The sequence below is a fragment of the Excalfactoria chinensis genome, chromosome 1, assembly GCF_039878825.1.
Source record: "Excalfactoria chinensis isolate bCotChi1 chromosome 1, bCotChi1.hap2, whole genome shotgun sequence".
In the NCBI taxonomy this organism is placed as follows: domain Eukaryota; kingdom Metazoa; phylum Chordata; class Aves; order Galliformes; family Phasianidae; genus Excalfactoria; species Excalfactoria chinensis.
Genome location: NC_092825.1, coordinates 4,891,918 through 4,914,906, shown reverse-complemented (window position 1 = coordinate 4,914,906; position 22,989 = coordinate 4,891,918). Strand labels below are relative to the sequence as shown.

Sequence of the window (22,989 nt, the reverse complement as noted above, 5' to 3'; positions counted from 1 at the left end):
TCCTCCCTTCCCTGAGTCAGGTTTTGCTACCATGGTAACAGTATTATTCAAAATTTGAATTTTTTTGCTGCTGCATTTTCAGTACAGAGTGGATTTCTGCTACTTTCTGGTACTTTCTCTCTCTTTCTCTCTTTTTTTTAAGTAGAAATTAGACAAGAAAGAGTACATAGGCCTTCAAAGAAATTCAAGGTAGACCTTTTTCACTTCGCAAATCTATTATAATCTTCTAGTTGTCAGAGTAAGTAGCAATTTGTGCAGCCTATTTTAGATTACTGCAATGAAAGTATTTTAACACATTGTCATACTGAAGACCTTCCTGATCCAAGGCCAAATATATTTTTTGATGTGAACAAATGTTTCAGCAAAAGAAGAAAGCAATGCATAACAGGAAGACTACTTCTTCATTATGCGAGCCATGAAAAATCATTTGTACACAGGGCATGATTTATTCAATGTGCTTTTATTTTTCCTTAAAAATTTAAACCAAAGGTTTATGAGGTTAAGAAGAACCTGAAGAACAAAAGTTGCTCATGATCAAGCTCTCTGTATAGACTTACATGAATAAAAATCATTGAAACATTTTTATAACACTAATCTAACTAGCTCAGGCTAACTTCTCCCGTAACCAAAGCTCAAGCTTAATTATAATCTATTCTTTCAGAAGATAACATTTAAAATACTTACAGTATAAATGCAGTGTTCTGGAATATCCTTCTGTGAAGCAGAAAGAATCTGGAAATGATGCCAGAAGTTTTAGATAAGAGAGGACTTGCTTCTCCTTTAAAACATATATATATATATATATATATATCCTTCCCAAAGAATTATGGAAATTGAATATTTTCACTCAAATTTACTATCAAAAATAAATTTTTACTAATGCCTTAGTGGGCTTCAAAGTGATTGAGATCTGTAACAGTGTCCCATTTATCATTAGTAAATCTAGAGTCCTTGAAGCTATTCAGTCATCTAGATATCTAGTACATGCTAACCACCTAAGTATATGTGAGGATGTAGAACTTATGCTAGCCTGTCAGGCAATTGTCAGAGCCAGGAGTTTTTCTATAGCACCTTTGACTAGTTTCCTCTTGAAATGTTTTTGGAATGCCTCTTGAAATCTCTAACAATACTTGATCACAAAATATCCAGAAGGTACTTTTGTCACATTAGGGAGATTCTGTGTAAGGGAATACAGGAAAAAAAAAAAAAAAAAAAAAAAAAAAAAATCACATCAGCCTGGAAATCCTTCCAGACGCTCAATTATAAAAAAATCTTCCTCCTTTTATCATTAGATATCCAGTTATCTGGTGAACAAGCTGTCAGAAATCTGATAACATTTCAGTTGTGTTCTCTCATCTGTAAGTAGCTTCCTTCAAATCTTGTAACAGATTTCTACAAAAGGTAACATACTTGTCAGCAGTTTGCAAGTAATTATCTAGCATAAGAATCATAGAATCATAGAATTACTCAGGTTGGAAAAGACCTTGAAGATCATCAAGTCCAACTGTAGCCTAACCAGTACTCTAACTCTAAAAACCTTCCACTAAATCATATCCCTGCAGACAACATCCAAACGGCTCTTAAGCACATCCAGGGATGGCGATTCAACCACCTCCCTGGAGAACCCATTCCAGTACTTAACTACCCGTTCTGTAAAGAAGTTCTTCCTAATATCCAACCTAAACTTGCCCTGGCGCAACTTGAGGCCATTTCCCCTCGTCCTGTCACATGTCACTAGTGAGAAGAGACCTGCCCCACTCTCACTGTAAGAACCTTTCAGGTACTGAAAGACGGCAATAGGTCTCCCCTCAGCCTCCTTTTCCCCAGACTAAACAGCCCCAGCTTCCTTAGCCTCTCCTCATAGGGCTGATTCTCCAAGCCCTTCACGAACCTCGTTGCCCTTTTCTGGACCTGCTCCAGTACCTCCATGTCTTTCTTGTGATGAGGTGCCCAAAACTGGACACAGTACTCGAGGTGAGGCCTCACCAATGCCGAGTACATGGGCAGGATGACTTACCTAGTCCTGCTCACCACACCATTCCTGATACAAGCCAGGATGCCATTGGCCCTCTTGGCCACCTGGGCACACTGCTGGCTCATATTCAGCCGACTGTCCATCAGCACACCCAGGTCCCTTTCCGTCTGGGAGCTTTCCAGCCACACCTCCCCAAGCCTGTAGGGTTTCCTGGAGTTGCTGTGACCAAAATGTAGAACCTGACACTTGGCCCTATTGAAACTCATTCCGTTCACCTTGGCCCATCGATCAAATATATCCAGGTCCCTCTGTAGTGCCCTTCTCCCCTCAGGCAGATCAACACTCCCTCCCAACTTAGTGTTGTCTGCAAGCTTACTGAGGGTGCTCTCAATCCCCTCATCCAGATCATCAGTGAAGATGTTAAACAGAAACGGCCCAAGCACCGAGCCCTGGGGGACTCGGTGATGGAATACAGAAAAACAAATGGCCAGAGTGATCAGAAGATATGAAGCATTGCTTTATTATCATTAGGACTATTTGACGTTTTGATTTACAGGTCATCCACACTGGAGAAACAACAGTGCTAAGAACTCCCTCCCAGCTTCTGGCTATTGTTGAAGAGACTATGTATGAAATGCATTAATTGCTTTTCTGCTTGCAAAGAAAGCTCATTTCCCCTATGGGAGTTAGAAGCTGTTGGATCTAAATGAGCCTTACTCAGTGTTCCTTTACTTCTCAACTGCATGTAACTACTACAGCAAACTCCATTATGTGAGCAGTGTTCACTGGGAGAAGTCATCTGCTTGTTAGTGTCCTTCAAGTATTTGACAGGACAAGTACAACACATCAAAAATCTATTTAGGCAAGCATGTTCGTTAAGCTAGAAACATATTTGCTCTCCATAGTGATTTTACCCAACAAGATTAATGGACTTTATTAGGTCACAGTTCCAGATCTGTCATTCATATTGGATGACTGTCTTGGAGGACTGTCTACAGAAAGTCAGACTGCTTTCAATCAGGAGATATCTCCAGTAGACATAAGCAGCATGGACTGCCACTACATATGTAGTATGTCCACTGTCAGAGTGTCTCAGGCACAGTCTTTGTTCTTTGTTTTTGGGGATAGTAGCAGAATGGAGATTAAGATATTTGCTTTCTGGGTTGTTTTGCATGACAGCAGTGAAAGAGAGGGGATAACACTGCAAGATGTAATAAAGTGGGAGAATATATTTTTATTTATATGTGCTGTGCAAAACGTATAGGAGTCTTTGAAGGAGGAACAGTGAGTGCAGTATTGATAAGCTAGAATCCTAAATGGCTCACCTATGCTTTTGAGTACTTTTGAGTATTTCTCTAATGGATAATGGAAAACCTCCTAGTAAAATATCATTCAAGGTTAGCTGGGCTGTAATAGGAAAAAAAAAATAAATAAAATTTAGAATGTTTGTTTTAACGAAGTTAAAAAAAAAAAAAAAAAAAAAACAAACAACGAAAAAAAGAAAAAAAAATTTAAAAAAAAAAAGACATGGAAGGATGGAGAGTTCCTTGAAAAGTAGCAGTTTCTTTCAGAGTAGAATAGATTTTGAATCTGTTTCACTCATAGAACTGAAAATCCACAACTAAAAACATTAGCCTTGAGAAGTTACAATACATCATAAGAAAAAGGTGAGTCAACATGTAATGTTTCAATTATAGGGCTCTCAAGAGTACACAGGTGGTGTGATAACTAAGGTCATGATCTTTCCATCAGCAGTACCCCTCCTGTTTCTGCAGTTGCAATGAATGGGAAACAATAATAGTTATGATTGTGAAAAGACCAAAGTTCAAAGGAGATCGATTTAATGGTCTGAGAGGTAAACAGATAAAGATTTGTTATTTTATGAGCGCCTATGGTATGGCTTCTTGGTTCATCTCTTTATCCAGATAATTGAGATGATCAATATATGCAACAGCAGATAATAATGACCTTTAAAATTTCTCCCCCCTACAAAACTCCAATAGGCTGACTCCATCTCTCATCCTTTTCTGTTGTTATAACTTTGACCTGAAAACTAGAAAACTAGAGTTCAGAGCCCTAATAGGCTATTCCCATTAAGAATAAAAAAGTAGTTATAAATTCAGGTGTTTCTTCAGCTCACATGCATTCATTAATAGTGACGTGCTGAGCAACATAATATAGTCACCAATGTGATATGTATTGTGATGTGATATAATTTTTTATGGCCCAAAGTTTATTTGGAAGTGGAAAGATTATGCTTGAATATCATAGAGTATGAATTTCAGTGACTGTAGAATAAAAGGAGCTCCTAGAGAAAAAAATCTGAATAACTAGAAAGGTAGGACAGACTGAGAAACGACATTCAAGGGAGTGTTCATTTTTCATTCTTATCTAAGTTGCCTTTATTTCATAAGACTGAGAAAATTCCAAGAAAATCAGAGAGCAGACAAGCAACACAACCAGCATCAAAGGGGCACAAATCCAGTTCAGAAGAAAGCAACACATCAAGGAACGCTAAAGTGGTGCTTTAGCCAATGAATCTAAAGCTATTTTCCTTAAGGGATATTTTCTCCTTGTGGGACAGAGTCAGATGGCCAATGACTGTCCATCCAACATCATGATCTACGTTATCTTCTTTTGCTGAACTCTCTTTACATCTGTTAGCTCAGTCACTGAACTTGCAAATCGTTTGAAGTAGAGTCTCTTCCTATACTTTCTTGATGACATTTTCACAAAGAGTTCCTGGAACATGATGGCTACATTTCTTTAGTGGGCATGGAGATGCATGGAGAAATTACTCCTGGAAGACTTGCAACAACCATAAGGAAATATCCATTCTATCATTGCTGCTTTGTCCCATTCAAAATTGTAAACATAAGGCAAAGTAGAATCTCCTACTTCATGCATCTAGAACATTTATTTGGCCCATAGTTCTATGGTATTTTTCACGTGTTCAGATACAATATTTACTACTCATATTGGTCACTGAAAACATGCATCAGTCCTCCACTTTTTCATTTCCTGATCTTACGCCTTAAAAGTCCTATCCTCAATATTGTATTAATGCATTTTTTTTTCCATTTTAATATTTTATCTTCATTTAAAATGCAGTGGAATAAGTCACTGTGATTTATACAATAAGCTAATAGTATTGTCAGATCCATACAGTGCCCTCTTAACACTAAGGCTATTCTCTTGTAAGATATCAAATGCTAACAGTACATTCAGGGAGTTAATTACTATTATATCATAACTCAGAGCTGTTAAAAACAAACAAATGAATAAACAAACAAAATAACCTAAAGCATTTAGTAATAATTGATCTTCTTTATCCCCCACATCTGAAATATTCTTAATTACACATAAAGCTAGACTGAGCTTATACTACTATTTAGCACTATCAGCAGCAAGAATGCTACTCTCTCCCTTCCCTGCCTGCTGCAGAAGGGAAGCAAGCTCCTGCATTCTGTGAAAAACACACATTAAAAAGAGAAAGCCGATCAAGGTGTTGTTGTCCGACTTTATATGCCTGTCATTAAGATTTCTGGAATGAGACTAAAAGTTGAATTTCCTTTGACGTATTGTAAATCATTACTGATTTGTTGACATGCACATGGTTGATTTGGTGGCAACAGAGAAAAATTTTCAAAGTGGTTGTCAGACAGGAGGAAGATGTATGTGTGAGTGGAAGAGACAAAGGGGAAAATAGGTCTTCAGAATTTTAGAACGGTGCTCTTTTTCTTACTTGTTTTATGTTTTATTCGGTAAAGAAATGCCACATGCATTAAAAAAATGCAGGTGGCAGCTGAAGCAGTATACATATCAAATTCCATTTTTATATTTCTTTTCCAGTGATACTGCCTTCATCACAAGGGTGTTAATTTCATTTGTATTGTAGCTATACAAATAACCTACATCTTTAAGTAGTAAAAACAGAGGTAGCAACACATTCACACAATAACTGTATTGTCTGTTCTCCATTTGAATTGAAAACGTAAGTGCTGCTCCTTTAACGGAGACCTTGTTATCTTGGTAAAGAAAACTAATGAGGTGGCCTTTCTAGGGCTAGTCACATAATAGCTATGGTGACAAGGACCTCTATCAAGAAATAAAGCAGAAGATAAATGAGATTTTTCTAATATCCATTTCACCCATTGTTCACAAGTGTCACACGATGCAGCTTCTATTTATCATGAGACAGTAGATACTGGGCACAATTTTGTAAAGGAAGTCTAAATTGCAACACTGTGTTATGAACAGCCTGTAAACATTCTTTACTCCTTCCCGTTCTTTTCCTAATTTTGCAATTTTTTGTTTTGGACCAAGGAGATTTTACTTGTACTTGCACAGAATGTCCACACAGCATTTTACAGCGAAGCACAATTTTAGTCTGCTAGGCCAAATATTTTTGCCGCCTTAACCAAGAAAGAAGATATCATGCTTAGAGCTCCTTTTACCAGCTTTCCAGATTACTTTAGTTTACAAGCTATTATCATTTCAAAGGGTCAAATTCCAAAGTGCCTTCAGTTTGACCTGGGGTTCTTTGAGGAACTGTACACATAGGAAGCCATTCTGCTTCAGGGACATTTTTTTCTAAAGACAGGGGAAGACTGGAAGAACATTCCATAAGCATCCTCACTGGGTTTCCACTTTCAGCTTGGAAATACTTGATCTTCATAAGTAGACTTGGATCTAGTTTGTAATAAAGACATTTAGAAAAGGTGTTATCTATCACAGTGACTTGCAGTAGAGGGGGACTGAGCTCAGTTGCTCACATTGAGTCTTCTGGATGCAGGTCCCATTGGATCCATTTTCTGTGATGTTCTGAACCTGTAAATCTTTGTTCCTTACCTACTCCCATATCATAACATACAGTGGTTCCCAGTGTAAACAGTTAAAGTCTTATTTTTCTCACAGTAAAATATCTTACTTCACAGTGTCACTGAATCATAAGGTGGCTGACATTGGAGGGACCTCTGGAAATCCTCATCCAACATTCCAGTTCAAAATATGGTCACCTACGTGACATTACTCAGGACACTGTCTATTCAGGGTCTGAATATCCATAATAATAGAGACCCCCAACCTATCTGGGCAGCCTGTTTTGGTGTTCAGTGACACTCATCGCAAAAGTATTTTTTCTCTTGTGGTTCATATGAATTTCATGTTGTATCCTTTGACTCTAGTCCTTGGGCAGAACTGAGAAGAGCCTGGCTCTCTCTTCATTGCTGCTTTCCATCAGATCTTACCTTTATTGATAAAAGCCTTCTTTTTTTCTTTCCCAGTCTGCACAGTTCCAGTTTCCTCCACCTCTCCTCTGAACCCCACACAACTTGCGACAACTACTGAGCATCCTTCTGCTGCACTTTTTATTCAAATAAATGCCTGGACAAAATGATGGAAAAACTGTTGCTGTTTGATAGGATGAAAAGATGTGTGTGAACTGTGCAACTATACTGTTGTTTGGTGACCATTTGGGTGTTAGGCAGATCAGACAGCTATCAGCAAATTGTTTTCTTCTGGAAGGGAAAAGTTTTAGCCATGGATATTGGCATAGACCCTCTCTCTCATGAAAACTCCCACTGAATCATTAATGTCCAGGAAGAACACCTGGAAAAGCCTGTGGAATCACTGATTTGCAAACTGGATCCCTGATCTAGCTATCATGGTCGATTGCTGTCTGCATTTCCCTATAATGAGGATTAAAGCTTCCTGTTTCCCACTTCTGGCTCACCTGTTTTAAAATGTAAACTCTATGCACTTTATGGTGGGAAACATTTTACCTAAGTAAAACACTGGTAATAGTAATAGCCATCTCTTAGGCAGTGCTTTTTCATCTGTAAATCTTAATATATTCAGCAAATTATCATTATTCCATTTTTCTAAAAGCAGTAACTGAGGTACGGGTAGGGAAAATTACATGCCCAAGGTCATGATAGGAACATCAGACTGATCTTCCAGGTCTCACATTTCTGTGCTTTTCCGTGGCCTGCAATGATGCCTTTCTGGGACACATGGACTAATAGCGATGATAATTAGCACACGGTTATCTCCCTTGAAAAGTCTCATCACATACCTGCCTGCATGGAACCCAATTTATGCACCTTAGAAGACTGAAGGCTGAGTCAATATAACATTAATGTAATATCCTGGTAGCTGTTTGCTTCAAAGACATCTCATTCCATTTTACTTGAGAAACAAGACTTTGAAAAGAGAGCAGTCACAATACAGATAAGTGCCACCTTTTAAATTATGATCAAAGCTGAAATGCACTGTAAAGTTTCCGAGAGACCTATATATTGGTTTATATACTGTACTTACTAGATGTGTTATTTCATACGTGGTGTTTCTAACCTGTCAGATTGTGTTGTAGGTCAGGAGAAGAGGAACTGTTTTTTTTCTCTTAGGGATTGAAATGGAACAAAAGACAGTGACGCAGTTTGAATTCTAAAATGAACAGAAGAGACTTAAGTAAATTCCTGTTACTGATCTAGACTAGGGGATCATGAGAAAGTCAACAGGAGTAAGATTCCTAAGTACCTTTTGAATTTGTGCCTCTGTCAGTGACACACAATTTAAAATGAATTAGTAATATTTATTCCTTTATGTTGTAAGGATAAATGAAGTATTGATTTCACAAGCACTCAAAATCTACAGTACTGGAGACAATGGGAAATAAAACTGAGTGGGAAATGTCTTTTGTCTGAGTTGTGACCAGCTTCCTCTTACTTCATTTCTAGTAGATGTTTGTCTAACCTTGTGGAGACTCTACCCCTTTCCTTGTAAATCTATTTCAATGATTTGCTGTCTTCATTTTTAAGAGCTACTTCCAATGTCTAATCTGAGTCTTTCTTATTGCTTTAGTTTAAGCCTGTGATACCTTGTTGTGTCCTTTGTATTAGCAGGAGAAGCATTATTACTCTTCCACATTAAATAGCCTGTCATGTTTTGAACAACTCTCATATTCCCTTTAGAATACTTTGCTTTAGGCTAAATCAACCTTATCCTCATAAACTAGACTCACAGATCATACTTTTAAGATGTTATTGTTACTATCCATTGGGATCTCTCCAGGATATCTAAAACTGGCCAAAGAACAACTATTTTTATGGGTATTCTACTGTCACTCAGTAGGCTTTTGTACCTCTGGGATTTGAGACATCTATAGTTTTAGTGAATATAACCTTTACTTCCTTGCTGAGCTTTTGATGGAGACTCTCAACACAATCTGAAAGATCTGAACTCCCTGGAATCACTGTCTATTATTTTCTTCTAATTTGTTAACAAATTACAATTGTATGAATTATTCTAACAGTTTTGAACATTCTCTCTACTCATCTTCCTTGAGAGGACATCATGTAAGATGCCAAAAAACTATACTAAAAAAGTAAATATACTAAAAAGTCAAATGATGTGCCTTCAGATGCTTCCCTCCTGTCCACAAACCTTCTCACTCCAGAGAGTGGCATAAAACATATATTTTCTGACAAAAATTGCATTTGGCGAAATTATAGGCGTGTTTGTAATACAAACAAGGACTTCCTAGACATAAGCAACATGTGAAATATTTTATATGTTGTGTTCAGCAGTTGGGTGTTGCATCTCTTTCAAACTGTTCAGGAGGAGAAAAAGAAGTTGGAAAGGTAAGGCAAGAGTGCTGCAGAGTAACAGGATAAGAGAGGGTTTCCATGTGTCCTAAGATAAACTGAGTAGGGAAAAGGATGGTAGAAAACATATTTGAGACCAATTTAAGAGAAAAAAATAGAAACTGCTTGATTTTTCTGGAAAGTGTTATTTGAACGATGGTAAATAAAGAATATGTTGAAAGAAAGAGTGTGATTTTCTAGATTTACTAATTTTGGAAAGATAGGGCTGGTGGCTACATGAAACAGGTGGAGGTCCAGATACTGTTTATTGCCTGTGAATCACCAATCTAAGGAGCAAGAACAATTCTATGTATAAGTTTAATTGAACTTGCATTCTTTAACAAATATAACAGAAACAAAAACCCTTATCTTCTGTACCCTTACTGTGCAAAGCAAACATTCTACTACACATACCTTTAATTCAGGAGTATTAAATACAAAATATATGAAAAAAGTCAATAATATTACTGGATATGTGTCTGAAAGTTTGTCAGATATTATGTTGGATGTAGTGTAACAGACATATAGAATAGAGGAGTGCAGTTTAGATTATTTTTCAAGTAAGTATACACAGGAAAAAGAAATCACCAATAAATTTCACAACTGTCTTAGACAGCCTTGTCTAATACAGTTTGGAAGGCCTCCTCTCTGTCATAATTAAAAATACAGCATGTCATGAATTGCAACTGGTATTAGACATTAAAAACAAATCAAGATATTTAGGTATTACATTTTGCTACCCAGTGAGACTTTCATAACTCTCATGCCAATCACCAAGAGATAATATAACAAAAGCAATATTTGTTTGTGGAAAATGCAACTTTTAGTGGTTGACTAATTATAAACTAGGAAAGGTGCTGTATGCAGCACTACTGAAGTTTATTCAACATAACAATGTCAGAGAAAGCAATTTCTGTAAATTTAGTTTGTTATTTGGTATGTCTTGAGCTATAAAGTATACTATCTAACCACTTCACACCATTCTGAGTCTGCACAGAGTTCTGAACACAGAAGAAATGTTGTTATGATTTGCATGTGCAATATGGCTTGGAGAGCTCATGCAGGAAAAATGTGCACCAGTTTACCATGGTGGGCCTGTAATGACATCCAGATGATCCATTGTAAATCTACCTGTAATGTTTCTGTGCAGTGCAGTTGTCACTAAGAGCACAGTGATCTCCTCTGCAATCATAAGGCTGAGAGAGGAGCCTTTCAGAGTGCTGACATAAAGCACTGTACACTGATATTTCAAGGTGAAGAAGCACTTCTAGAAGTGCTTCTATTTGCAGAAGTTCCTGTTCACTGCAGGGGAGTTGGACTAGGTGGTCTTTAAAGTTTCCTTCCAATTCAAACAATTCTGTGATTCTGTGACCAGACTATCTCAAGAATATTTACAGTTTGTTGGCATGTCCCTATGGGTCATTGGCATGTCCCTATGACTTGTTCCCATGGGTGATTCACTGGGATTTATGCCTATGATCACAAATGAGAACTGCACCTAGAAGAGGCAGTAACAAAGCGAAGCTTCCTGTGTGTTCTATCACATCCTCACTCTAACAACTTTCTAGAGATCAGTGCAGGACTTATTAAATAAATATGTACAAGAAAAAAATAATATATGAAAACAGCATTCTGATGGAATTTTCTAAAAGATCATCAGGCCAGATATATTCAGAATTGTGTTGCAAGATGTCTATTGGAATACAATAAGAAAGAACTCTTTCTACACAAAGTTTCAGACTGTCTTCCAAACTGCTTAGAGAAAACAAGGTTAGATAGCTAAACAACACTGCTAATTCTCAAGGTTATATATCAAAACTTGCAATATTTATTCTATTCTAGCTAAATGGCTTATGTAACTTGAAAAAAATATCTGTTTTAATTTCTTCATGCTTTTAGGAGAAATCTTTTCTCACCCTAAAGTTCTTTAGTATCTAGAAACTGCTCAGAGAGCAGAAAGCTCACTCACAAAAGAAGTATTAAAACTTGCAATCAACAACATGTGAAGATATTGTGTGGTTTCATTTTTATTTATTTATTTTTTTTCCATAACTTAGGAACTATAGGACAAGTGGTAATTTAAGTTGTACCAGGGGAAGTTCATGTTGGTTGTTAGGAAAAATTTCTTCTCAGAAAGGGTGATAAGGCGTTGGAACCAGCTGCCCATGGAGATGGTGGAGTCACTGTCCCTGGAGGTGTTCAAGAACAGGAAGGATGTGGCACTGAAGGACATGGTTGGTGAGCATGGTGGAGATGGCTTGGGCTCTATTATCTCAGTTGGTTGGACTAGATGATGTTAGTGGTCTTTCCAATTGTGCGGATAGCAGAGGGGCTGAAATTAGATGAACTTTGAGGTATTTTTCAACCCATGCCATGATTCTAAAACCTTTATGATTCTATGAACAATTTCTCTTATACTGATCTTACTGATTTTATGAGCTGCTGTCTCTGAAGCTACTAATACAGCATTATTCCAAAAACACGTTAATATTTTTTAAAGACTGGCTGTATTTACAGTCCTGAAGTTCTATTTCCCCCCAAATTTTACCTAATTTGGCTTTGAAAGAGCTAGGGTGGAAACGGCAGTGCTAGTGTTTGGGTAGGCAGAGCAGCAGCTGCGATGCAGCTTGTGTCTCTGGTATGAAAGAGTATGAAGTCTCCCAAGAGCAATAGAGTTAGTGAGCCTCTGTAGTCACAGGGAGAGCCTAACAACCTTAAACTATGCTATGCATGGGTACGTGGATGTTGTGAGTCTTTAATTAACACTTGGAAAGCATTCTAAGGTCCTCAGATGACAAGGTTTACAGAACTCCAAATGACTGTTATTATATCCCCTCTGTGTTCGTGGTGGCAGATAGCCAACAAGAAAAAATGTTCAGTCCAAAGCCTTTATTATTTCTGGGCTACTGTTGAAAAAAGGTGGATTTGTATCCAATTTAGTGAGTGCAAATTACAAATGAATTTGTTGTGATTCCCCTGTACTTTTGAGCATGATGTATGTAGCCAACAGCAAGCCGTCTTATTGCCTGAATATGTACTTATTATCCAGCAAAATCAGAGAACTGGTTGTAAACTCTAATATTTGACTAACGCCCATCTATCTGTGACAGTTTTTTGATAGAGAATACCATAAACAAATCATTTCCTCCATCTGCAACTTTGCTATTTTAGAAAACAGCATTCAACTTGTCAGACCTCAGCATATATGCTGAAAATAAACCCCAAACAGAATACAATCCTCTCAAAACAATGCGCTTTACTTCACACTCAATGCTTCCCTGGGAGAAGCTGAGCTACAAATTGTAGATCTCCACTGTGGATTTTAAGGCTTGTTTTGAAAATACCTGGATATTATTGTGGCGTAGCATTAGAACATCTGTATAAGAGATGCTTGCATTCCAGATGCATACACACATATATGAGCACAGAAAAAATTTCTAGAAGTTTTTAACCTATGTCAGCTTTCTAAGTCACTTGCTTAGAAACTTAAAACCTGTTACTGTTTTTCTAATTAATTACACTAGATATAGTGACAAATTGACCCAAATCAGCAAGATTGGGTTTTATGCACCTTGGCATCAGTAACTTGTATTTTCCTTATGTTTCATTTATGTTCTGACATGATACTACGATTTTGGCTCCTACAGGTAATGAATCCTAGTAGATTCATTGTGTGACAGGTGTGAAACGAAGAACAACAACATTGTCCCAGTACCATTCACTGCCCAGAAGCTACAGGTTTTGGATAGCATTAACCTGCAGAGATTCATGTAGGCACACCTAGGCTGGGTTTACAACCTCACCATCATATCCTTTAGTGTGCACAAACAGTGCAAATATTTTCTCACTAATTTCTTGAGCCTTGAGCTACAACAGGGGGTAAGTACCCATGTGCTGACCTCAGTGGCTATCCCACTGGGGTTTTCCTGTACTCTAGATTGCTCAGCAGCCACATCTTGAATGATTCAGAGCTGCTTGGACAATGTTACTGTAAAATATATGAGCAAACAAACAACAACAACAAAAGTGTTCACACCGTACACTGGGACAGGTTGCCCAGAGAAGTGCTGGATGCCCCATCCCTGGAGAAATTCAAGATCAGGCTGGATAGAGCCCTGGCCAACCTGATGTACCTGTAGGTGTGCCTGTTCAGTGCAGTGGTTTGGACTAGATGACCTGCAAGGGTCTATTCCAACTCAAATGATTCCATGATTTTGTGGTTCATGTTGATAATAGCATCAATTGTGCACCTCAATGGTCAGCTGAGAATCAGGGTGTGACTATATGGATCTGTCAATAGCAAAGAAAGTTAGTTTTCCATATATGTACCAGTATTTGTAGTCACGACCAGCAATTTGGTATTTAAAACATAATGAATTAAGAGGAAAGCCATAGTTGGTTTATCCATGAAAGGGAAGTCATAAAGAAGGAAGGGAATGGGAATGAAAGGGAAAGGAGACTGACAATCCTATCAATCAGTTGTTTTCTGGACATTTAGTAGGTAAATAATTCAGATAGCCATAGCTACAGACAAAAGTGACCTCATGCGTGGGAGCTTAGGTCTTCTTTTTGAGTGGCTGAGCTGCACTCATTGACCACAGAGTTGAATAGGTAGCAATTATTTTCAGTTCTACCTTTTTTTTTTTTTTTTGCAGAGGTTAGGGAGGATGACATAATTAATTCATTCTTATGCTATCAGTAAGTGTATTTGGAGAGCATTAAATCCTCATTTTCACCAAACTTCCGTACACAATTTATCTAGTTTAAGTGATACTGATGTGAGTCATATGTTTCTATTGTGTTTTTATGCTAAAAACATTTCTACAGTGTAAACATATACAATTATATTGCAGATGACTGATTCATCTCTTTTTCCAAATTGATGTATGCCACTGCCATGCAAAGCTATTAACATAACCAAACTCTGGATCTGATTTTATTGCAAAACTCAAAGCTGCTTTAAAAATGTAGATATGGAAATGTTAATATATGCAGCAGAAGGTATTTTAAATAAATATCTGTCAGATAGTTAAATCTGTGTCTGCCTAGTGTTAATTATGGAGAAATCAGAAGAGGACAGGCAAAAGAATATTTATTGCAGGTTGAAAAGCCAGTTATTAGGTCTGTATCACAGCAAGCCATGTGGACTTACCTTTAGAAATCGTCTTTCTGATGATGGATGGAGTTCTTATAAATATTTTTCAGCCCACATTTAAATTAGGGGTAGCGATAACTGACAGGGAACAATTCAAAGCAATTAAAAGCAATATTTAGAAGAAAAAATAAAATTGGTCTAAGGCAAAGAATGTTACCATTTGCCCAACTGAAAGCACAAAAACAAAGTCTATAGGGGTTGATGGGAACTGAACAAGATGAAAGTGATATGCTCATGCAGCCTCAAACCATGAGACATTTAGACAGCTAGTTCCCATTGATTTCCATGGAACTTATGATTCCAGACACTTCTGTGGATCCAGGATTGAAAGCTTTGCTAGATTTGAGATTACAAATGTGTTGGTTAGAACTAAAATGTTTGTCTGTTCCTAGGGGTTTTGGAGTCCATTGACCCTCACGACTAGGTTGAACATTAAATTACTGGTTTTACTCTGAAATCCTGTCACGAAGTACTAAGTTTTGCATGGACTTAATTGCTAGATAAATGGTTAAATGCACCTATCAGCTCAATAATATTCTTGTATCTGTATTTTGGTGAATCTAAGGGAACTAATTTGAAATTACTATTTGCTATATATTGTCTTCCCATGTTCTAATCAGAGTTTATAAATGATGAGTCCTTCTAATGTGAAATAATCCATATAAAGAGATCTGCTAGGAAAGGAAAGCTTGAAACAGATAAGTCTGACTCACCTCATTTTAGATGTTTTGCACATAATCAGATTCATCTCTGCATCAGCATCCGCTGTGCAGACAACTGAGTGACCAGAACTGCATATGGCAGAGTGGCAAATTGGTGTTTGCATACTGTTTGTAATGAATCAAAAAAGAATAAATATTCTCACCCCTACAGAATCTAAGATTTATTTACAAGGAGGAAGCTGAGAGGTGTGGAAGATGGTTCAGCTTATTACTGTCCCCCAAAAGTCACACATGCTTCATATTCCTACCAGCTTTTAACTAACTGAGGGCCTAACTAACGGAGGGTCACAAAGATGGTGAAGGGCCTGGAGCATCTCCCCTGTGAGGAGAGACTTAGGGAACTGGGTCTGTTTAGCCTTGAGAAAAGAAAGCTGAGAGGGGACTTGATCCAGGTTTATAAATACCTGAAGTGTGGGAGCCATAGTGGCGAGTCTGGTCTGTTTTCAGTAGTGCGTGGGGACAGGACTAGGGGAAATGGGCTGAAACTCCAGCATAGGAAGTTCCGCACGAATGTGCACAAGAACTTCTTTACAGTGAGGGTGACGGAGCACTGGAACAGGCTGCCCAGGGAGGTGGTGGAGTCTCCTTCTCTGGAGATGTTCAAGACCAGCCTGGATGCCTACCTGTGTGATGTGGTGTAGGGAGCCTGCTTTGGCAGGTGGGTTGGACTCGATCTCTAGAGGTCCCTTCCAACCCCTACAATTCTGTGATTCTGTGTAAGTGCTCTGAATGCAGTAAGAAATCAGTGGATCAAATAAAGGGAGACAAAAAGATAAGCATTTCTGGCATAAATCACTGAAAATAATAATAAAGACTTTGTGTTTTATTTTTGTAAGAAACAAATATTGAAAATGAAGATATTAAAATTGCTGTCTTCACACTCTAGTCCTGTCCGCAATGAAAACTGCTGTCATTGCTTCTACATGACCACTGACATTAACAAGAAATGATGTGCTGTCTTCACATCCACGTTTTCACCAGAAAGTAAAAAGAGATTATAGTGACAAATGTACTCTCCTAGTCCTGCACATACATGTTTTAAAGATCAAAGACATGCAGTGAAAAAGACCTCTTTTTGGTCTCCAATTTCCATTATAGAAAAAGTATCATTCTTGAGTATTCTGCAGGAAAATTCACAAAATTCAAAAGTACTGTATCCAAAACCATGAATATAATGCATAGTGATTTCACAGTGCATCCACATTCCAAAATGCAGTCTACTGATGCTGACAGAAAATACTACACAGGCAGAAATGGACCAGACCGTAGGGTGCCTGAAAGAAGAAAAAAAATGATGATTTTCTGTCTTCTTTCTGAGGACAACTTATCCCAGCTCATACACTGGTATGATATTTTTACATTGGTAATGGCAGATTCTATGTATTTTCTGTATACTTTCTTTTTTCCAAGGTAGAGCTTATATAAAAAGAGATGTATAGTAGAATATTGCTCAGTTTTATTGTTCTTTCCATATTATTTTTGGCAAAATACACTGTTCTCCTGGCATAAGACCATGCTGAAATTTTTTATGACATATGTCTTTAGAATACATGGAATAGTAATGTTCATTGTATACCTATTTTAATGTGGTTTTTCTGAGTGTCTGTTAGGTTACTGGCACTAGGATGCTCGTTATTAAAGGCAATTCTTTCTGACAACAGAACAGCCAGAGAGACCAGAAGACTAGAGAAGATACATAGCCACTTTCATTTTAATGGGTACGTACATTCTGTGTGTAATATGTCCACAATGGGTTGAGTCTTTGGTAGTCTTTTTGTCCCACAGAAACAATACTTCTCTGTAAGGTGTGGACAGGGGAGTTAAAAGAGTCCAGCGCTACCTAAATATTGTTTAGACACCTGAACCTCTAGAACCAGGACTCGGTGGGTGATGTCAGCATGTCTCTACAGTGCTAATTTGGCATTTTCTATGTGAAAAGAGAAGGTGTCTTTCTCGCTAAAAATAGCAACCCAGATTTGTGCCATGAAATACTAAGGAAAGTAAATGTGAAATTGTCTGCTGTTCTACGTAGTTACAATTTCAAATTAATATAAATCCTAGTACTTCTAGTGAGGGATAAGTTAAACCCTGGCTTCTATTTGTTAAAGTGTTAAAGCCTCTTACAAAGCAAATAGGGGTAGAAGCAAGTGTACAATAGAAGGTGGGGTTAAAGACCCTGTGGAAATCAAGGTTTCTTTTTACATTTTGCCTCTTTTTTGAAATTAATAAGATCACGGATTGTAAACCCAGAGAAGACCATTATGATTAACTAGTTCAACCTCTGTTTAGTGTGAATTTCTGCATAGCACAGGCTATACTTCATCCAGGGATTCCTGCCTGAAGACCAACTATATGTTGTTAAACTAAGATGTATGTTTTACAAGCACATCTGATCTTGATTTAAGGACTACAGTGACACTTAATAATTTGCCCCAGTACGTTAGCTTGTTATATAATTAAGAGATAAATTAGTTTCCTTCTATTTCTAGTTGGATATTTTTTGAATTTAGCATGCAATTATTAGACCTTATCCTGCCACTATATGCTAGATTAAAGGCCCCTCCAGACTCCACATAAGTACTTGTGCAAATAGAGGCTGTGATTTAAGTTACTTTAAAATCTGTTCATTTGAGAGTTAAAGAGAATTCCTTTAAAGCTGCTGCCAGTGTTGAACTGGTTTCTTCAGTGCTATGGAAAGAAGTGATTTTTCTCAATCAGTCTTCAGTCAAAATAATACTGTTTCAGGGGACAGAACGAGGTGCCATTTATTAAACTTTTTGAAGGCAGCCAGATTTATACCCACAGCTTTCAGCAGAGGTGTCATAGTGACCAAATGAGGAATCCTTGATCTTTCTTCTCCATTTTCTAATACTGACATTGACTAAATATTTAGAAATGGAGGTACCTGTCTACAGAGGATTAGAAGAGAAGTAGTCTGTGTTACACAATATAGCATTCATTAAAACTAAGGATAAGATTCATCTGCTTCTAATAGACATTTCAAATTAGATACATATTGTGGATTATCCTATAGGGCCTCTTGCTGATACTTTGTAAAATCTGGAGCCCACTGTAAACCCAGCATCATATCTGCTGCCACATGTACGTGACTTGGATACCAGAGAACTTCTCAAATGACCCTGTGAGTATTTTAGGCAACTGAATCGTACCTTCCTGTCTAAAATGCAAGCTTTTGATGTCTGAACTGGACTACAAGCTTTCTCTCGAAGAGGAATAGGCACCTTCAGAAGATAATTCATTTGTCCTAATAAAATTAACTACTCTGCAGGAAATTAAGAACCCTTAAAAGGTAATAATTTCTGTAGACTATGCAGGTAGTGTATCTTGTTCAGATTTAGAAAAGAGATCATTACATGCCTAAGTTAAGGCACAAGAACCCTGTCGCAAGTGATCTGACACTTGTGCCCTTTGAGATGAAATTACTTGCTTTCTTTTCTTGAAAGTAGCCCTAAGCTTTTTTTTTTTTTTTTTTTTTTTTTTTTTTTTTTTTTTTTTGTCCTTTCATGAGAAAAGCTGTTATGATATTAAAGCACAAATGCAAGAAGTGATTGCAGTCTGTATTTGACATACATTAAAAACTAACTGAATATTAATTTACAAGACAAAGCATGTTATAATAGGCTGTCAATATATTCAATTTAAAATGTACCACATACGATCAAAGAAAGCAACCCAGGGGATTACACTGTCTGAATTCCTCAATAAAATGGCAACCTTTAGATGTATTAAATATTACATTTGGAAAAAAAAAAAAAGAAAGTAAAAATGAAAATCTATAGCTAAGAGAAGCACAAGCCCAGAGGGAGAATTCAAGATCTGTTTATGTGTAATTGGGTTTTGCTTTGTGAAAATCTTGACAGCTAGAGGAGCTGCCTTACTTGCATGAGACAGTTAATCACATTCACGGACCTACATGCTGTTAACTGCATACTAAACTCCTGAAGATTTACAGCCCTTAGTTTGGTTTTACCTCATTTATATCACACATTGCACTACACAAGTCATTCAGCACATATGGGGGATTGGAATTTTAACATTATCTCAGTATCTTAATGACTAATCCTGAGTGATGAAACTGAGTCTAAGCACTGTTGCACATTCTGAAGTAATTTAAGTTGTGACATTCTGTAATTCACATTGTAAATCAGTAAAACAACTGGTATATTTTATAATTTGGCATAGGCACGTGAGTATGCCAGATTAATAAAAATTGGTCCAGACAGATAAAACTTGGCATTAATGTTTCATTTATCTCATTTTCATGATCAATGGTTTACAAGTCATTGCACATTCGAAAAGAGGAGACCGGTTTGAGCAAAAAACTGCCAGCATTGTGAAGTACTGGTATATTATACTTCTGAATTCTAAAGGAGTAAAGTAAACAGAAAACATCAATGGGATCTAGGCTGGGTAACAGAGTCTCCTCCCCTCAGTGTCTCTCTTGGTTTCATGTTTGGGTTTTACCTCTTCAAATTCTGAGCTGCTTGTGTCTCTCTTGTCCTTTCTTATTAGCATTTTGTAGCACTGCCTAAAACACTTGCTTTTTCATCACTTACCATTTTGATATTTCGTTCCTTGTACTACTCAAGAACTGACTAATTAGGGCATTCTGTGGTGTAGGTTTGAACTCCCTCAGGCTGAGGATGCTTAACAACATTCTTACCTTCAGAATTTCTACCCAAAGCTCATCTTTCAAAACAGCTATTCCAAATCATTAAGTTAGGAAGTGTCAGTGGAGAAAAACATAGAAGATAGCACATGATGGAACATGAGACTTTGGAGTCTCATGACAGATATTTGCTGGGAGGTCTACACTGTCAAATATTAACACTGTTTTTCTAAAACTTGAAAACCTACACCCAGGGAGAAAAGGAAATGGGAAGAGAGAAGAAACTGAGTCTGCTTTAATTAGTACCCACTGCATATCGTCAGTAGGGACAAAGAGTTACCCGGTAAAGAGTAGACTTCAGTTCAACTTTGAATGGTCAGTTGGAAGGTTGTGGAGTATCCTGAATGAGAACATATTGAAGGTAAATCACTATGTGCCTATAAATATAAATAACGAACCAGAAATGAGAATACATGCTATTGAGGAGAGCTAGCTAAAAGTGGAAAGCCAAGGGATTTCAGACCTTACCTTGAGAATGTTATACATAATATTTATATTATTTTATTTTATCCTGTATTTGTTGTTCATACAGTAACATAACAGGAAGATGGAAGGGATTCTCACTCAAAATGTTTCATACACTAACATTATGCAAGCCTTCGGGCTTCCTTCTCTGGACATGTCAGCACAGTCTGCATGATTAACTAAACTAGGATAACATTGAAACTACAGTGAGGGATGTTTTCCAGTTCTGCATAGCAAGTATTTCTGAGTGTATTTGGGTAACTAAGGTCATGTACTGAGCAAAAAGATGCTTAATGAATGTGTGTATCTTTACCAGTAGCCTCTCCTGGAAATTAGGCAGTCTGGATCATTGAGTGGGATTTACGTTTTTGAAGCCTTAGTCCCAATTTAGGTGTAACGGGGATTTAGGCATTCCATTTCACACTGTCTACTTAGAGAATAAGCTCCTCACAGCAGAAGTGATATTCAGATGTGAAGACACATCTCAGCATTTAACAAGTAAATAGAAAGCCCTTGGTTAAAGCAGGAGGGTAAGAGTAAATCCAGGATTCCATGCGAGATGAGAAGGAGACTTTAAGATTCTGGGTTTGCATTCTGCCACACATCATCTGTCCAACTTTAACAAAGTCACTTTTCTTCCTTATTCCTCAGTTATGTATACACCAAAGAAAAAATTTCATCCTTGTGTTCTGTGTATAATGTATGTATTATTCTTTAGAAATACCAACACACTAGAGAGATGCAGCTAATATAAAACCCTGGATGAAAAGCTTTTATGCTAAACAGAACTTCAGATTAGCTTCTATGCCTAAATTTCCAAGTGTAAAAAAATGAGATAATATTTCTTGCTTACAGTCTACAAGGGATTTTGAGGTCTGTAGAGGATGCCAGTTTGTGTAAGTACGATATATGTAATGCAAAGAAAGTCTGCATAAGACTTTATGAAATACTTAGACCTGCATATGGCTGGTAGATTGTGGCTTAATTTACCTTTCTCAGTTTCACCCCAAACTATATACAATCACTGGCAGTGCAGTTTAAAATATTGTTTTGACTGAAACTCATTAAACACTAATTAAAAACTGGAAAAGATTTAGATTGGACAGTATTTTAATGTAATCAATTAATAAAATAAATCCAAAAGCTGTCATAATTATAAAAGTTGGCAGCAATCATTACTTATTTCTGCTTTCATACCATATGGTATACTCACTTCTTTTTTTAATCTCTGATTTAACAAGTGCTCTCTGACACTAAAACTTATTTCAGGCAGGTTAAACAAAGGTGAAAGGGCAATCCTGTCACCTACCTAGCACAGGACTAACATGTAGATCAATGTTGATTTCATTGCTAGGTGATCAAACTGGAAACAAAAAAAATCCCCCATTTTTTTCCTGGAATTTATAGTGTGTGCTAATATACAAAAATAGTAAAAAATAATAATAAACACTAAAAAAAAAAAAATTGTAGTAACTAATCTGTTTATCATAAAACAAGAGCAACAGCTACTACCTGAAAAAATACAACAGGAGGATGATGTAAATTACTCATGAATCATGAGCACTTTTTTTTGTTCCCGCTTTAACTCAGTATATAATGAACATTGAAGACATCTGTATGTGTGTGTGTTTTTTTTCTCTGAGTATGTTAACATTCATACCATTTCTAATACAAAAAATAACCCAATGTATGTATGTTTAAGACAACAAGAAGAAAGGAAAAGCAGCTGTGAAAAATGTATGAATTTTGCAAGGACTGTGGCGGGGTTTTAGGGAATATTGGGCTTCTGGTCATATTTTTCCCCAAAAAGTATTTTTAGAAGAAGAGTTCTGTGACTCTGTGGTGAAGATTGATTCTATCTTAGCAGAGCAGTTTAGAGGAATTAGTCCAATGAGTTCCCCACTGTTGTCCACTGAATACAAAGTGAGACCAATATTACTAAGGTCTATAAGATTGCAAGTATTATACGAAGACATGAAGGCTTAACTCAGTCCATGCTCTGTTGTGTTAAATAGTTTCTATATAGAGATGTGTGGGACACTGCACACACTGTTGCTCCATCAGGTAGCTTGGAATATAAAGCTGGAGTAACCTGGGAGAGATTCAACTGAAACTAAAAGCTGTCTTGTGGAATTTTCCTGAAAAAATGTTGAGCTATTGAAACACAGCAGTTTTGGCAGGAAAGAAACTTTCAAAGAAGAAGTAAAAGCAAGTGTCACTCTAAAACTCTTCTTTAACTTGGTGGTTAGAGATTGAACCCTAGATGTGGAAACTGAGCTTTGGATTCCTGGATTTGTATGTATAAGAGGAATCAGATTTTAGCACACAGCTGGAAT

At 37.1% G+C, this 22,989-nt stretch overlaps 1 protein-coding gene across 3 annotated transcripts in view; it reads right to left on the bottom strand.

The window, feature by feature from the left end:
- The window catches only part of CELF2 (CUGBP Elav-like family member 2), a 545,978-nt gene that overhangs the window by 446,798 nt on the left and 76,191 nt on the right, over window positions 1-22,989 (bottom strand). For 2 of the 3 annotated variants that reach the window (XM_072354469.1, XM_072354546.1), the window contains exon 2: window positions 685-732. The exons of the other annotated variant lie outside the window; for it this stretch is intronic. The gene's annotated coding sequence lies outside the window, so the exon portion shown is untranslated. The remainder of the gene's footprint in view (window positions 1-684; window positions 733-22,989) is intronic. 3 annotated transcript variants of the gene reach the window in all.